This window comes from Gnatocerus cornutus, unplaced genomic scaffold (assembly GCF_029298725.1).
Source record: "Gnatocerus cornutus isolate USDA-ARS CGAHR unplaced genomic scaffold, icGnaCorn1.1 ctg00000163.1, whole genome shotgun sequence".
Classification (NCBI taxonomy): Eukaryota; Metazoa; Arthropoda; class Insecta; order Coleoptera; family Tenebrionidae; genus Gnatocerus; species Gnatocerus cornutus.
Genome location: NW_028275500.1, coordinates 32,501 through 47,500, shown reverse-complemented (window position 1 = coordinate 47,500; position 15,000 = coordinate 32,501). Strand labels below are relative to the sequence as shown.

Genomic DNA, 15,000 nt, shown 5'->3' with positions numbered 1-15,000 from the left:
AAAATACGTAAATTAACCCAGAATCTTGTAATTTTTGACATTTCTGAAGTTCCAGACCTGTCATATAGATGGCGCCATTTTTGAGTCAAAATAGGCGCCAAAATTAAAAAACAATATGTAAAATAAAGGAAAAACAGTAATTTTTGACATTTATGAAGTTCCAGACCTGACACATAGATGGCGCCATTTTAGGGTCAGGTCAGGTCAAATTATGCTTAAAATTCAAGAAAAATACGTAAATGAACCCAGAATCTTGTAATTTTTGACATTTATGAAGTTCCAGACCTGACACATAGATGGCGCCATTTTAGGGTCAGTTAGGTCAAATTATGCTTAAAATTCAAGAAAAATACGTAAATTAACCCAGAATCTTGTAATTTTTGACATTTCTGAAGTTCCAGACCTGTCATATAGATGGCGCCATTTTTGAGTTAAAATAGGCGCCAAAATTCAAAAACAATATGTAAAATATAGGAAAAAACAGTAATTTTTGACATTTGTGAAGTTCCAGACCTGTCACATAGATGGCGCCATTTTTGAGTCAAAATAGGCGCCAAAATTCAAAAACAATATGTAAAATATAGGAAAAACAGTAATTTTTGACATTTATGAAGTTCCAGACCTGACACATAGATGGCGCCATTTTAGGGTCAGTTAGGTCAAATTATGCTTAAAATTCAAGAAAAATACGTAAATTAACCCAGAATCTTGTAATTTTTGACATTTGTGAAGTTCCAGACCTGTCATATAGATGGCGCCATTTTTGAGTCAAAATAGGCGCCAAAATTCAAAAACAATATGTAAAATAAAGGAAAAAACAGTAATTTTTGACATTTCTGAAGTTCCAGACCTGACACATAGATGGCGCCATTTTAGGGTCAGGTCAGGTCAAATTATGCTTAAAATTCAAGAAAAATACGTAAATTAACCCAGAATCTTCCCAGAATCTTGTAATTTTTGACATTTCTGAAGTTCCAGACCTGTCACATAGATGGCGCCATTTTTGAGTTAAAATAGGCGCCAAAATTCAAAAACAATATGTAAAATATAGGAAAAAACAGTAATTTTTGACATTTGTGAAGTTCCAGACCTGTCACATAGATGGCGCCATTTTTGAGTCAAAATAGGCGCCAAAATTCAAAAACAATATGTAAAATAAAGGAAAAACAGTAATTTTTGACATTTATGAAGTTCCAGACCTGACACATAGATGGCGCCATTTTAGGGTCAGTTAGGTCAAATTATGCTTAAAATTCAAGAAAAATACGTAAATTAACCCAGAATCTTGTAATTTTTGACATTTCTGAAGTTCCAGACCTGTCATATAGATGGCGCCATTTTTGAGTCAAAATAGGCGCCAAAATTCAAAAACAATATGTAAAATAAAGGAAAAAACAGTAATTTTTGACATTTATGAAGTTCCAGACCTGACACATAGATGGCGCCATTTTAGGGTCAGGTCAGGTCAAATTATGCTTAACATTCAAAAAAAATACGTAAATTAACCCAGAATCTTGTAATTTTTGACATTTCTGAAGTTCCAGACCTGTCATATAGATGGCGCCATTTTTGAGTCAAAATAGGCGCCAAAATTCAAAAACAATATGTAAAATAAAGGAAAAAACAGTAATTTTTGACATTTCTGAAGTTCCAGACCTGACACATAGATGGCGCCATTTTAGGGTCAGGTCAGGTCAAATTATGCTTAAAATTCAAGAAAAATACGTAAATTAACCCAGAATCTTCCCAGAATCTTGTAATTTTTGACATTTCTGAAGTTCCAGACCTGTCATTTAGATGGCGCCATTTTTGAGTCAAAATAGGCGCCGAAATTCAAAAACAATATGTAAAATAAAGGAAAAAACAGTAATTTTTGACATTTCTGAAGTTCCAGACCTGACACATAGATGACGCCATTTTAGGGTCAGGTCAGGTCAAATTATGCTTAAAATTCAAGAAAAATACGTAAATTAACCCAGAATCTTGTAATTTTTGACATTTCTGAAGTTCCAGACCTGTCATATAGATGGCGCCATTTTTGAGTTAAAATAGGCGCCAAAATTCAAAAACAATATGTAAAATATAGGAAAAAACAGTAATTTTTGACATTTGTGAAGTTCCAGACCTGTCACATAGATGGCGCCATTTTTGAGTCAAAATAGGCGCCAAAATTCAAAAACAATATGTAAAATAAAGGAAAAAACAGTAATTTTTGACATTTCTGAAGTTCCAGACCTGACACATAGATGGCGCCATTTTAGGGTCAGGTCAGGTCAAATTATGCTTAACATTCAAAAAAAATACGTAAATTAACCCAGAATCTTGTAATTTTTGACATTTCTGAAGTTCCAGACCTGTCATATAGATGGCGCCATTTTTGAGTCAAAATAGGCGCCAAAATTCAAAAACAATATGTAAAATAAAGGAAAAAACAGTAATTTTTGACATTTCTGAAGTTCCAGACCTGACACATAGATGGCGCCATTTTAGGGTCAGGTCAGGTCAAATTATGCTTAAAATTCAAGAAAAATACGTAAATTAACCCAGAATCTTCCCAGAATCTTGTAATTTTTGACATTTGTGAAGTTCCAGACCTGTCACATAGATGGCGCCATTTTTGAGTCAAAATAGGCGCCAAAATTCAAAAACAATATGTAAAATAAAGGAAAAAACAGTAATTTTTGACATTTCTGAAGTTCCAGACCTGACACATAGATGGCGCCATTTTAGGGTCAGGTCAGGTCAAATTATGCTTAACATTCAAAAAAAATACGTAAATTAACCCAGAATCTTGTAATTTTTGACATTTCTGAAGTTCCAGACCTGTCATATAGATGGCGCCATTTTTGAGTCAAAATAGGCGCCAAAATTCAAAAACAATATGTAAAATAAAGGAAAAAACAGTAATTTTTGACATTTCTGAAGTTCCAGACCTGACACATAGATGGCGCCATTTTAGGGTCAGGTCAGGTCAAATTATGCTTAAAATTCAAGAAAAATACGTAAATTAACCCAGAATCTTCCCAGAATCTTGTAATTTTTGACATTTCTGAAGTTCCAGACCTGTCACATAGATGGCGCCATTTTTGAGTTAAAATAGGCGCCAAAATTCAAAAACAATATGTAAAATATAGGAAAAAACAGTAATTTTTGACATTTGTGAAGTTCCAGACCTGTCACATAGATGGCGCCATTTTTGAGTCAAAATAGGCGCCAAAATTCAAAAACAATATGTAAAATAAAGGAAAAACAGTAATTTTTGACATTTATGAAGTTCCAGACCTGACACATAGATGGCGCCATTTTAGGGTCAGTTAGGTCAAATTATGCTTAAAATTCAAGAAAAATACGTAAATTAACACAGAATCTTGTAATTTTTGACATTTCTGAAGTTCCAGACCTGTCATATAGATGGCGCCATTTTTGAGTTAAAATAGGCGCCAAAATTCAAAAACAATATGTAAAATAAAGGAAAAACAGTAATTTTTGACATTTATGAAGTTCCAGACCTGACACATAGATGGCGCCATTTTAGGGTCAGGTCAGGTCAAATTATGCTTAACATTCAAAAAAAATACGTAAATTAACCCAGAATCTTGTAATTTTTGACATTTCTGAAGTTCCAGACCTGTCATATAGATGGCGCCATTTTTGAGTCAAAATAGGCGCCAAAATTCAAAAACAATATGTAAAATAAAGGAAAAAACAGTAATTTTTGACATTTCTGAAGTTCCAGACCTGACACATAGATGGCGCCATTTTAGGGTCAGGTCAGGTCAAATTATGCTTAAAATTCAAGAAAAATACGTAAATTAACCCAGAATCTTCCCAGAATCTTGTAATTTTTGACATTTCTGAAGTTCCAGACCTGTCATTTAGATGGCGCCATTTTTGAGTCAAAATAGGCGCCGAAATTCAAAAACAATATGTAAAATAAAGGAAAAAACAGTAATTTTTGACATTTCTGAAGTTCCAGACCTGACACATAGATGACGCCATTTTAGGGTCAGGTCAGGTCAAATTATGCTTAAAATTCAAGAAAAATACGTAAATTAACCCAGAATCTTCCCAGAATCTTGTAATTTTTGACATTTCTGAAGTTCCAGACCTGTCATTTAGATGGCGCCATTTTTGAGTCAAAATAGGCGCCGAAATTCAAAAACAATATGTAAAATAAAGGAAAAAACAGTAATTTTTGACATTTCTGAAGTTCCAGACCTGACACATAGATGACGCCATTTTAGGGTCAGGTCAGGTCAAATTATGCTTAAAATTCAAGAAAAATACGTAAATGAACCCAGAATCTTGTAATTTTTGACATTTATGAAGTTCCAGACCTGACACATAGATGGCGCCACTTTTGGGTCAAAATGGGCGCCAAATTTCAAAAAAAATATGTAAATAAAGTAAAAACCAGTAATTTTTGACATTTGTGAAGTTCCAGACCTGTCATATAGATGGCGCCACTAAATTATGTTTTCGACTAACAGGTGGCGATACCAACATTAATAGTTACAGAAAGCTGTAATTTTTTTGACTTTCAAGTTTAGGTAACTGTTCTACAGATGGCGCCAGCATTGCTACAAATACAGGAACCTGTAGTTGTTTTTTGACATTTGACATCTTGACCTAATCTATAGGTCTAAAGATCAGCAATAGAATGGACTTCAAAGTTGATAATAAAGCTTTATTTTTATTATATATCGTAAATGGATTGTGTTTAAGCATAACGTTTGAATGGTTATGCAACCGCTTAAACTAATTGTTGCCGAACTTTCGTCTTTCCTTTGCATTCTTGAATAACGGAAATATAGATGGATTATTTTTGTGCATGAATTTTAAATTGTTATGCAACCATGAAAACACTAATTATTTTCTTTTTTTCGGAGTTTTTTCAGATTATTGAAAGTCTGACACAAAACCTGTCCGTAACTGCGGCGTTCTCGCCAAACGCTACAGCTTGAAAAATCTAAAATTCGCATAGTCTAAATGTCCGAGAAAAATCGAAATTAAATGAAAACGAACAAAAGTTCGGACCGAACTAACATTAATCGAAAGTGGATGTCATAATTTTAAGTCCCTAACTAAACGGGATCTAAAACCCTTTCGAAACTGTGGCGTTCGAATTTTGATGAAAATTATTCCAAGTCCAAAGTCGGAACTGAAGCGTTCACATTGAACGCTACAGTTTCGAGAATCTATTCGGAACTGAAGCGTTCACATTGAACGCTACAGTTTCGAGAATCTATTCGGAACTGAAGCGTTCACATTGAACGCTACAGTTTCGAGAATCTATTCGGAACTGAGGCGTTCACTTTGAACGTTACAGTTTCGAGAATTTATTCGGAACTGAAGCGTTCACATTGAACGTTACAGTTTCGAAAGGACAAAATTAACAAAGACCAAAAGTCCGAGAAAAATTGAAATTAAATGAAAATGAACAAAAGTTCGGACCGAACTAACATTAATCGAAAGTGGATGTCATAATTTTAAGTCCCTAACTGAACGGGATCTAAAACCCTTTCGAAACTGTGGCGTTCGAATTTTGATGAAAATTATTCTAAGTCCAAAGTCGGAACTGAAGCGTTCACATTGAACGCTACAGTTTCGAAAATCTATTCGGAACTGAAGCGTTCACACTGGCGATTGCTTATGCAACCATGAAAGCACAAATATGAAACGCTACAGTTTCGAAAACTCATTCGGAACTGAAGCGTTCACACTGGCGATTGTTTATGCAACCATGAAAGCACAAAAATGAAACGCCACAGTTGCGAAAACTCATTCGGAACTGATACGTTTACACCGAACGCTACAGTTTTGAAACCTCGTTCGGAACTGATGCGTTCAAAAATGTCGAAATTTTTACAAGTCCAGTTTCGGAACTGTAGCGACTGCATGGACTTAGCGCGAAAAGGACACATTCAGTGGGAACTGTAGCGGTAGGGACCCGTAAAAAAAGTAAAAAAAATAATAAAATATTTTATTTTTTGCTTTTTACCTTCCGTATACACAATTTTTTTTTTTTTTTTTTTTTTTTTTTTTAAGTCCAAATTGGGAACTGTAGCGGTCAACAGAAAAAAAAACTTTTTCCATCAACCACATACAATTCCCATTTTTAATATAATATTATTATTTATATTAATATTATAATTATTCATAATATATTACTGAACATTTGCTTCTCCTCAGTTTCGTTCTTTGGTTTCCAATATCATTCACTCGATCATATTTAATTCAAGCTTGTTATCGGAGGAGAAACAAGTCTTTCACAATTTTCACCAGTTCTGCTTACCATGTGACGGATCTTTTGTTTTTCAACGGGCGGAACAATAATCGAGATTTTTACTGCTTGGTGTTTCGGGCTTTGTGTTTTATTTTATAGATCCGTCACATTATTCAAGTAAATTATTCAATTCAATTTGTCGTCTGCATTAGAGTCAAGATTATTAATTTCATCTCATTTGCAGACGACTTTGGATAAGAGCACTGGGTGGTCACGTTTTTTAACTAGCGGTGAATTAGCTAATTCGTTCGCAAAATGCACGTTACAGGCGGACTAATTCACATTTCGCTATTCATCGAGAAATTTTTATTCACAGCGGTATATTGTCTTTCTAGAGACTTACCACTTTTTATTTCATCGATGTATTTTTATTTTTAATTTAGCATAATATCATTAAACGGGGTCGCGATGTACGAGAGGTAACAGATCGTACGGACGCGCACATTTGATTTCATGTCAATCCATTCATCGTGCGTACTTGTCCGTCATCGCTGCCACTTACCATCACTACTCCCTATATATGCCACCGCGGCAGCGATCAGCTCTGAATCGCTCGATGCGTGAAACGATCGAAATCCCATAGTGCGCCGGCCGCTCGCTATGGGCGAGGGGTAGAGTAAAACGGTCTGATCGCTCGGTGCAAAAGTCCGTTTGGGTACTTAGAGACGGAATTTTAAAATTCTGATTTCGCAGATCAATTTCAAGGATTATTAGGACTCGAATGCTGTCGACCATGTTTTGTAAAAAAAGTTTTTTACGTTTTTACGGCAATTTGACTGAACGCTACAGTTTCGAAAAAAAGTCGGAACTGTGGCGTTCGATCGAAATTTTTCCAAGTCCGAAGTCGAAACTGTAGCGGTCGACCAAAATTTTTCTAAGTCCGATTCGAAACTGAGGCGTTCGACCGAAATTTTTCCAAGTCCAATTCGAAACTGTAGCGTTCGAACAAAATTTTTCTAAGTCCGAAGTCGAAACTGTAGCGTTCGGCGCTCATTCGTCTAAGTCCGAACTCGGAAGTGTAGCGGTTGACAAATTTACATTGACCAAAAGTCCGAGAAAAATCGAAATTAAATCCAAACGAACAAATGTTTGGGTCGAACTAGCATCGATAGAAGGTAGATTTTATAATTTCAAGCTCCTAATTAAACGGGATCTAAAACCCTCTGGAAACTGAGGCGTTCGAAATTTTGATGAAAATTTTTCTAAGTCCGAAATAGGAACTGTGGCGGTCGAGCGAAATTTTTCTAAGTCCGTAGTCGAAACTGAGGTGTTCGAATTTTTGATAAAAATTTTTCTAAGTCTCATGTTGGAACTGTGGCGGTCGAGCGAAATTTTTCCAAGTCCGAAGTCGAAACTGTAGCGTTCGAACGAAATTTTTCTAAGTCCGAAGTCGAAACTGTAGCGTTCGGCGCTCATTCGTCTAAGTCCGAAGTCGGAAGTGTAGCGGTTGACAAATTTACATTGACCAAAAGTACGAGAAAAATCGAAATTAAATGCAAACGAACAAATGTTTGGGTCGAACTAACATCGATAGAAGGTAGATTTTATAATTTCAAGCTTCTAATTAAACGGGATCTAAAACCCTCTGGAAACTGAGGCGTTCGAAATTTTGATGAAAATTTTTCTAAGTCCGAAATAGGAACTGTGGCGGTCGAGCGAAATTTTTCTAAGTCCGTAGTCGAAACTGAGGTGTTCGAATTTTTGATAAAAATTTTTCTAAGTCTCATGTTGGAACTGTGGCGGTCGAGCGAAATTTTTCCAAGTCCGAAGTCGAAACTGTAGCGTTCGAACGAAATTTTTCTAAGTCCGAAGTCGAAACTGTAGCGGTCGACCAAAATTTTTCTAAGTCCGATTCGAAACTGAGGCGTTCGACCGAAATTTTTCTAAGTCCAATTCGAAACTGTGGCGGTCGAGCGAAATTTTTCTAAGTCCGAAGTCGAAACTGTAGCGTTCGGCGCTCATTCGTCTAAGTCCGAAGTCGGAAGTGTAGCGGTTGATAAATTTACATTGACCAAAAGTCCCAGAAAAATCGAAATTAAATGCAAACGAACAAAAGTTACGGTCGAACTAACACCAAACAAGGGTGGCTGTGATAATTTCAAACCCCTAACTAAACGGGATCTAAAACCCTCTGGAAACTGAGGCGTTCGAAATTTTGATGAAAATTATTCTAAGTCCGAAGTCGGAACTGAGGTGTTCGGTCGAAATGCCGTAAAAACGTAAAAAATATTTTTTTCAAAACACCGTTAACGGCATTCGAGTCCTAATGACCCTTGAAATTGATCTGCGAAATCAGAATTTTAAAATTCCGTCTCTAAGTACCCAAACGGACTTTTGCACCGAGCGATCAGACCGATTTACCCGACCCCTCGCCCATAGCGAGCGGCCGGCGCGCTATGGGATTTCGACCGTTTCGCGCATCGAGTGATTCAGAGCTGAACGCTGCCGCGCTGGCATATATAGGGATAGTAGTGGTGGTATGTAGCAGCGGACAAAAGCGTACGATCGAAATGTGATTTTATGTGCGTCCGATTATCTTGTTACCTCTCGTACACCGCGACTTACCCGTAGTTGGGACGATGGCCGGAATGTGTACCCTGTGGACCCACCATCGTTTGAGGGATGACAAATCTTGCCATTGACCATGCACAGCGAGATTGCGGATGCGGCGAGCGTTTCTATGTTAGCGGTCCAAATGCAATCAAAGATTTTATGTGTTCGTGTCAGAACGACCAAAAATTAACAAATGCGTCAACTCACTAAAGTCCGAGCGAGAATTTTGAAATAAATAAAATTTCATAAACTCGTAACGTGTGAATATTTCTAAAGAGAAATCTCACAATAAACCGTCGCTTTCAATCTAGCGAAGAGTATGGAGAATGTTTGAACTTTTGCTTGTCGACGACGATATTTTTTCTTTACGATAAAATTTCAAGTCGATGTGCCCAAAAATCTCTAAATTTTGAACTGGGAAATTATTTCTTCGTCCGATGAATCGCATTGATCTCTGTTTTTGACGAAAAAAAGACGGATAAAATGCAGCATTCAATCAAGGATATAAAATAAAAGAAAAATTTTCCGTAAAAACTATATTACAATGGAGGATTATGTTTCTACTTTTCGTCCGATGAGTCGCAACAAAAATAAGTAATCCATCCGTCGTTGTTCGTTTAGTCGATCTGAATGCACTGTAAAAATTTATTAAAGTAAAATGTTACGTTTGCATTTCATGAATTTTGACAAACGTGTACCGAAATGTGTACAAATTATTTATTTCGACGACGACGACAACTTAGAACGGATGAATAAAATTAATTGTTGCAAGATTCAAACAAGGATGAAAAAGTCATAGAAAATTATTCCGTAACCATGATATTGGATTATTTTTTCTTCACTCTCTCCTCCGATGAGTCGCAACAAATAAAAATCCATAAATCAATTCATCCGTCGTTGTTCGTTTAGTCGATCTGAATGCACTGTAAAAATTTATTAAAGTAAAAATGTTACGTTGCATTTCATGAATTTTGACAAACGTGTACCCCGAAGTGTGTACAAATTATTTATTTCGACGACGACGACAACTTAGAACGGATGAATAAGAATAAAATTGTTGCAGGAGATTCAATCAAGGATGATGTGAAAAAAATGTCGAAAAATTTTCCATCCAGAAAGATCGCGTGGCGTTACGTCTCTTCTTACGAGGTTTTCGTTTCGCAGACACGCACACTTTCTTCAAAACAATAATAGGAAAGTGTTCAGTTTTTTATAAGAGCAGCAGGTGTCTTTCCGAAATTCTACGATTATTGTAGCTTATATGACTAGAAGGAAAGAAAGACTAAAACTCTCTTATTTTAAAACAAGAACGCAGTTCCCTGGTTGATCCTGCCAGTAGTCATATGCTTGTCTCAAAGATTAAGCCATGCATGTCTCAGTACAAGCCAAATTAAGGTGAAACCGCGAAAGGCTCATTAAATCAGTTATGGTTCCTTAGATCGTACCCACATTTACTTGGATAACTGTGGTAATTCTAGAGCTAATACATGCAAACAGAGCTCCAACCGGAAACGGAAGGAGCGCTTTTATTAGATCAAAACCAATCGGTGGCGGTCTCCGTCATCGTACAACTTGGTGACTCTGAATAACTTTACGCTGATCGCACGGTCTCGCACCGGCGACGCATCTTTCAAATGTCTGCCTTATCAACTGTCGATGGTAGGTTCTGCGCCTACCATGGTTGTAACGGGTAACGGGGAATCAGGGTTCGATTCCGGAGAGGGAGCCTGAGAAACGGCTACCACATCCAAGGAAGGCAGCAGGCGCGCAAATTACCCACTCCCGGCACGGGGAGGTAGTGACGAAAAATAACGATACGGGACTCATCCGAGGCCCCGTAATCGGAATGAGTACACTCTAAACCCTTTAACGAGGATCAATTGGAGGGCAAGTCTGGTGCCAGCAGCCGCGGTAATTCCAGCTCCAATAGCGTATATTAAAGTTGTTGCGGTTAAAAAGCTCGTAGTCGAATCTGTGTCCCGCGCCGCCGGTTCATCGTTCGCGGTGTCAACTGGCGTGCCGCGGGACGTCCTGCCGGTGGGCTTAGCTCGAGAGGGCGGCCCAACTCAATCCCGCCGCGGTGCTCTTCATTGAGTGTCGAGGTGGGCCGGCACGTTTACTTTGAACAAATTAGAGTGCTTAAAGCAGGCTAAAACTTCGCCTGAATACTGTGTGCATGGAATAATGGAATAGGACCTCGGTTCTATTTTGTTGGTTTTCGGAACCCCGAGGTAATGATTAATAGGAACGGATGGGGGCATTCGTATTGCGACGTTAGAGGTGAAATTCTTGGATCGTCGCAAGACGGACAGAAGCGAAAGCATTTGCCAAAAACGCTTTCATTGATCAAGAACGAAAGTTAGAGGTTCGAAGGCGATCAGATACCGCCCTAGTTCTAACCATAAACGATGCCAGCTAGCGATCCGCCGACGTTCTTCCGATGACTCGGCGGGCAGCTTCCGGGAAACCAAAGCTTTTGGGTTCCGGGGGAAGTATGGTTGCAAAGCTGAAACTTAAAGGAATTGACGGAAGGGCACCACCAGGAGTGGAGCCTGCGGCTTAATTTGACTCAACACGGGAAACCTCACCAGGCCCGGACACCGGAAGGATTGACAGATTGAGAGCTCTTTCTTGATTCGGTGGGTGGTGGTGCATGGCCGTTCTTAGTTGGTGGAGCGATTTGTCTGGTTAATTCCGATAACGAACGAGACTCTAGCCTGCTAAATAGGCGTATTTCGACATCCCAAAGGCCCGTCGATCCTGGGTTCGCCCGGTGGTCGTGCGCGGTTTTTACTGTCGGCGTACAAACAATTCTTCTTAGAGGGACAGGCGGCTTCTAGCCGCACGAGATTGAGCAATAACAGGTCTGTGATGCCCTTAGATGTTCTGGGCCGCACGCGCGCTACACTGAAGGAATCAGCGTGTCCTCCCTGACCGAGCGGTCCGGGTAACCCGCTGAACCTCCTTCGTGCTAGGGATTGGGGCTTGCAATTGTTCCCCATGAACGAGGAATTCCCAGTAAGCGTGAGTCATAAGCTCGCGTTGATTACGTCCCTGCCCTTTGTACACACCGCCCGTCGCTACTACCGATTGAATGATTTAGTGAGGTCTTCGGACCGGTACGCGATGGCGTTTCGACGTCGTCGATGTCGCTGGGAAGATGACCAAACTTGATCATTTAGAGGAAGTAAAAGTCGTAACAAGGTTTCCGTAGGTGAACCTGCGGAAGGATCATTAACGTGTCCTCGTACACACGAATTTTGACATATGTATAATTTATTATTATGCATTTTTATTTGATCGTGTCGATGTACACTTTATGTTTTTACAACACCGTCGTCGATGACATGGAGTCGACGGCACGATCTTTTGTCGTGCCGTTGCTTGTTTCTTTTTGAAACACCGTGTGTACGACGTTTTGAACTACGAATCGTACATATTCGGAAAAACAATAGCGTTACGCTGGCCCGCAGCGCCGGTCCTTGCGATCGAGTTTTTCACCTTTTTTGAACGAGAAAAACCGAATTCGCTCGGGCATACGGCTGTTTCTTCGGGTACCTAGATTTTTTGATTTTTTTTGTACTATCTCTCGATCTTTTCCAATGATGGAAAAAAGGAGGGACGCTTTCGGTTTTTCGACCGGATCGCGGAAAGTTGTGAACTCCACCGCGAAAGTCGAAAGACGTTAGAAGTCCTCTTTTTTCGGACACACGGAGAGGATGTAGCAGAGTAGTCGAGAAAGAAGAAAATCGCAGGTGTCGAATTAGGTTACGACTCCGTGGGTTTTAAATGATTTACGCCCGGCTACGGGACCGGCGAGAAACGCTCCCGATTTTACGATTCGCGTGAATGATGTTCGTCGTTAGACGCTTCAAAGAGTTTTTTGAAAGCGCCGTTAAACGAGCGATCACACACACATCACACCTTGCTTTTTTAATGTTTTTGGTAGATGTGGTAAAGTGATTTCGTTAGAAACGGTAAAATTCTCTTTACGGAGCGTACGACTGCACCATTTCAAAATTATATACACCGTCAATCGTCATTAAGTCACGATATAGAACGGTAAACTTGAGGATTTTATGTTAGACGCTCAGTCTGGCACGTCTATAGATTTTTTCGTCAAAATTCACGATCTGTCTTCGGTTTGGCGACGAAAAAATATAGAAAGAAAATTGAAACACGAACACAAAGACCGCCCGCGAAAATCTCTTTTCGCTTACGGCGGATACTAATTCGCTTTTTCATAACGAGTACGATGATGTAATGATGTGTTGATTCCGATCGATCAAAAACCGTCTCTTCGTCACACTTTTTAAAGTGCTTGACACACGCACACTAAATGAAAGACACAATAAAGGAAAACTACCGAAAATGTAGTTTATGAGAGAAAGCAGCATTATTTATTAAAATTATTGCTGAGAAAAAGGAAATTGGCAAATTCCTAATTAAAATCGTATCGAACATGTCCCATCTTCACACATACATGCTCGTACTTTGCGTGTAAAAGCGGAGACCGCGTGAAAAAGAAAAGTGCTTCTTTTTCGGTGCGCGGATACAAATTTGTGTTTGGGTTAATATTTTTTTTAATTTTTTCGTACGCGTAAAACTGAGACCGACGATCGCGTTCCCTTTCAGACGAGAAAGTACGGACGAAAGACAATTAAGAGCGAGAATCATAAATATCCATACCACAACACCGAAATTTTAGACGTGGCACGTTTCGGAACCACGAAGATCATTTTCGTTTCGGATGTACGCACGTACGCAAAAATTTTTGCAAGACGTGTATAGACAGCTGGACGATCGGCATGATCGGGGTTCTTGTGGAACGAGCGTTTAAATTTTAAAAAGATTACCCTGAACGGTGGATCACTTGGCTCGTGGGTCGATGAAGAACGCAGCTAATTGCGCGTCAACTTGTGAACTGCAGGACACATGAACATCGACATTTCGAACGCACATTGCGGTCCTCGGATATAATGTTCCCGGACCACTCCTGGCTGAGGGTCGTGTCAATTTCAAAGACTGCTCGGTTTTCGTTTTCGGACGAAAACGTCGGAGCGTGTTGGATGTGTTGCGACGCGTCGAATAGGTACTCATTAATGTACGTGATCGTCACTTACGTCACGATATAACGACGCACGCCTCGAACGTGTGCCGAGACGTTTACTCGAGCGTGTTTTTTCGTCAAAAAGGACGGGACGGGTATGCTTTGTATTTTTTTTTTACAAAGTCCGTCGGACGTCCACCTTGCGAATCATAAATACGAAAGTGTTTACGTCGGCACATGTTCTTGCGTGGTGTGTCGTAGAATCGTGTGTTTGTGTGCGTTTCTCGTGCAGCGAGTAAATTTGCGCGACATCTTAAGACGCGAAAGCGACCAACTACTACTTGTTGTAGTTGTTGGCTGGTCTTTCGGCGTAGCACGTCCTATTTCTTCAACATGTCGTCATTTAAAAAAAAAAATGGCGTTTTAAGGTTGAGAACGTTATAGACGGTCGTCGTGTCCGAGACGTGTAATGCAAATCGCGACAGACGTCAGATCGTAAGCGTTTCTGTAAACTTAGCCATTTTTTAAAAAGAAAAATGACGAACACGTATAGCAAGGAATGGGAGACGTGTCGTGATCGTCGAAATGACCGAATGAAAAATTTTTATTTTTCATATGCGACCTCAGAGCAGGTGAGACTACCCGCTGAATTTAAGCATATTACTAAGCGGAGGAAAAGAAACTAACTAGGATTCCCTCAGTAGCGGCGAGCGAACAGGGAGAAGCCCAGCACCGAATCCCGCGGCCGAAACCGGACGCCGGGAAATGTGGTGTTAGGGAGGATCCGTCATCCCGAGATCGTGCGGCGCGTCCAAGTCCATCTTGAACGGGGCCACAGCCCATAGAGGGTGCCAGGCCCGTAGCGACCGCTGCCGATAACGGGAGGATCTCTCCTCAGAGTCGGGTTGCTTGAGAGTGCAGCCCTAAGTGGGTGGTAAACTCCATCTAAGGCTAAATATGACCACGAGACCGATAGCGAACAAGTACCGTGAGGGAAAGTTGAAAAGAACTTTGAAGAGAGAGTTCAATAGTACGTGAAACCGTTCAGGGGTAAACCTGAGAAACCCGAAAGGTCGAAAGGGGAGATTCAGCGTGACTCGATGGCGGCGCT

General features: G+C 39.7%; 3 non-coding genes across 3 annotated transcripts in view; all 3 read left to right on the top strand.

Annotated features, from left to right (window-relative positions):
* Positions 1–10,155: 10,155 nt before the first annotated feature.
* On the top strand, positions 10,156–12,076 carry LOC148165863 (small subunit ribosomal RNA). Its single transcript, XR_015771106.1, has one exon. It is a non-coding gene; the product is annotated as a small subunit ribosomal RNA (ribosomal RNA).
* Positions 12,077–13,692: 1,616 nt separating this feature from the next.
* Positions 13,693–13,849, top strand: LOC148165862 (5.8S ribosomal RNA). The gene has a single exon (XR_015771113.1). It is a non-coding gene; the product is annotated as a 5.8S ribosomal RNA (ribosomal RNA).
* Positions 13,850–14,507: 658 nt separating this feature from the next.
* The window catches only part of LOC148165861 (large subunit ribosomal RNA), a 4,039-nt gene continuing 3,546 nt past the window's right edge, over positions 14,508–15,000 (top strand). The window contains exon 1 of the ribosomal RNA XR_015771111.1: positions 14,508–15,000. This exon is cut by the window's right edge and continues 3,546 nt beyond it. This is a non-coding gene — a ribosomal RNA (large subunit ribosomal RNA).